The sequence below is a fragment of the Acipenser ruthenus genome, chromosome 53 (genome assembly GCF_902713425.1).
Source record: "Acipenser ruthenus chromosome 53, fAciRut3.2 maternal haplotype, whole genome shotgun sequence".
NCBI lineage: Eukaryota > Metazoa > Chordata > Actinopteri > Acipenseriformes > Acipenseridae > Acipenser > Acipenser ruthenus.
In genome coordinates, this window is record NC_081241.1 from 2023215 (window position 1) to 2025517 (window position 2303).

A 2303-nucleotide genomic window follows, 5' to 3' on the forward strand; every position below is an offset into this window, starting at 1 on the left:
TAGAGCCCCCAGCCAGATCAGAAGCCAATGCAGTGATCAGGCTTGACTGGGTTACTTTTAAACCTGTCCAAGATCTCTGCCGTGCAAACACTCTCCTGTCAGGTGGGATTAAGATAAATGGCACAGTAAGAGCTGAGAGCTTGTCGTGTTGTAAACTGATGGGAGATGTGCATTGCCCTATAGAATGAACTAATTTTGCTTCATATTGAATTACATACCGCTTTGTAGTTTTCCTTATGCTTCACAAACACACTGAAAAATGTGAAATTTCGAAATCTAACATGAAATACTACTGTACTACTATTATGGCGTCCGGTAGACTTTTGCAATATCATTTTGTAGTTTCCTTTGATTACATGTCGTTAAATAAAAGATCTAAATTGTGTTCGTGTGTTTTCTCTTTTTAAAATGATGTCTCAATTCTTAAATTCGAGATGATGCAAAACTTTTGGCCATAGCTCTATAGTACAAGATCACATGCTTGGATCAAGTAGGCAACGGATTGCTAAACGCGCACACACACAGACTCTCTCTCTCTCTCTCTCTCTCTCTCTCTCTCTCTCTCTCTCTCTCTCTCTCTCTCTCTCTCTCTCTCTCTCTCTCTCTCTCTCTCTCTCTCTCTCTCTCTCTCTCTCTCTCTCTCTCTCTCTCTCTCTCTCTCTCTCTCTCTCTCTCTCTCAGCCTAGCAGGCAAAACCAGGCTGTTATTATCAGAGAGTGGGAGAGAGAAAGGGAGAGAAAAGGGAGAGAGACCCACTGGATTTACCAAATACAGATCGCACAAAAAACGCGAATTCACAAGAATAAACGCGATGGCAGGAGAGAAAGCTGGAGAGTGAAAATAAACAGTTTTTGCGAATGGGATGAAAAATAAAAACACCGATGAAAATTGAAGGAGGAGAGAAAGAAGGAAGGGACCCGATAAACCTGGAAAGGAGAAGAGAAAGTGAGAGAATCGAAGGATAAGAATACAAAAAAAACTGAATTTAAAACAAAAATCAAATATTATTCTTTTGAGATGACAGCTGCTGGTTGAGTTCCTGGATATTTGAACCTGGTATTCCTGATTTTATTTTTCTATCTGCTTGCTCTTTTGGAGAAAGCTGTAGGATTACTCCTACCTGCTCGTTTGTCATTCCCGTAGGATTTTCCCAAATCGGATTCCAGCCTGGTTTCTCCGGAAGGCAAGGTAAGCGACTCCTAACTACTCAGAGGAAGCTGCGCTCGGCAGTGATCATGTGCGCTGAACGCTGGTCAACCGATGCTGTCTTTCATCACATTACCAAACAGGACATTCTGAAAATGTTTTCTTAAGGATCGCAAACAGTACAGCTGTGGCCAAAAGTTTTGCATGATAGAATGAACTCATTTTGCTTCACAAAGTCGAATGAAACCTGCTGGATAATGTTACGTTATTTTTGCAAACTTGCTCAAAGGGTGCATAATCTTAACTGCAGGCAGTATCATCACAGCCAAATCATTTGATAGATATTTTTCATACGTAGCTGGTCTTTAAATATAGATGATGTAATATGTGGAATTCAAAGCCGCTGTTGTGCTATTGATGTACGTGGTCTTCAACATAACATTAGCGCAATACATACACCATTACAAAATGCTTGAATTATTATTAGATCATTAGAGTTGAATCTATCATGTGGCTCACATCTTATAAAAGTTTAACAAGCTATGTGTGCACTTTATTTTTGCAGTCACAGTCACCCCCCTCCCCCAGTCTTTTTCCATGGTTATGGGACGCATTTGTCATAGTTTACCGTGGTTTATTTATTAAAACGCTTCCCCATACCTGGCTGGTCTTTACAATGCTCACCATACTCTTTGCTGTGCTTTTACTGTGGGACACTTTAAGGGTTAGTTTACCATGGTTTGTTTTTAATAAGCTTTACCAGACCTCTCTGTGCTTTACAATGCTTCCCTATGCTTTACCAGACCTCTCTGTGCTTCACAATGCTTCTCTATGCTTTGCCTGTGCTTTACAATGCTTCCCTATGCTTTACCAGACCTCTCTGTGCTTCACAATGCTTCTCTATGCTTTGCCGTATCTCTCTGTGCTTTACAATGCTTCCCTAAGCTTTTACCAGACCTCTCTGTGCTTTACAATGCTTCCCTAATGCTTTACCAGACCTCTCAGTGCTGTACAATGCTTCCCTATGCTTTATTAGACCTCTCTGTGCTTTACAATGCTTCCCTATGCTTTACCAGACCTCTCTGTGCTTTACAATGCTTCCCTATGCTTTACCACACCTCTCTGTGCTTTGCAATGCTTCCCTATGGTTTAGCTTT

At 41.0% G+C, this 2303-nt stretch overlaps 1 protein-coding gene across 1 annotated transcript in view; it reads left to right on the forward strand.

Moving 5' to 3' along the window:
* The first annotated feature begins 673 nt into the window (after positions 1-673).
* Positions 674-2303, forward strand: part of LOC117433138 (ATP-sensitive inward rectifier potassium channel 12-like) — a 14440-nt gene continuing 12810 nt past the window's right edge. The window contains exon 1 of the mRNA XM_034910927.2: positions 674-1188. The gene's annotated coding sequence lies outside the window, so the exon portion shown is untranslated. The remainder of the gene's footprint in view (positions 1189-2303) is intronic.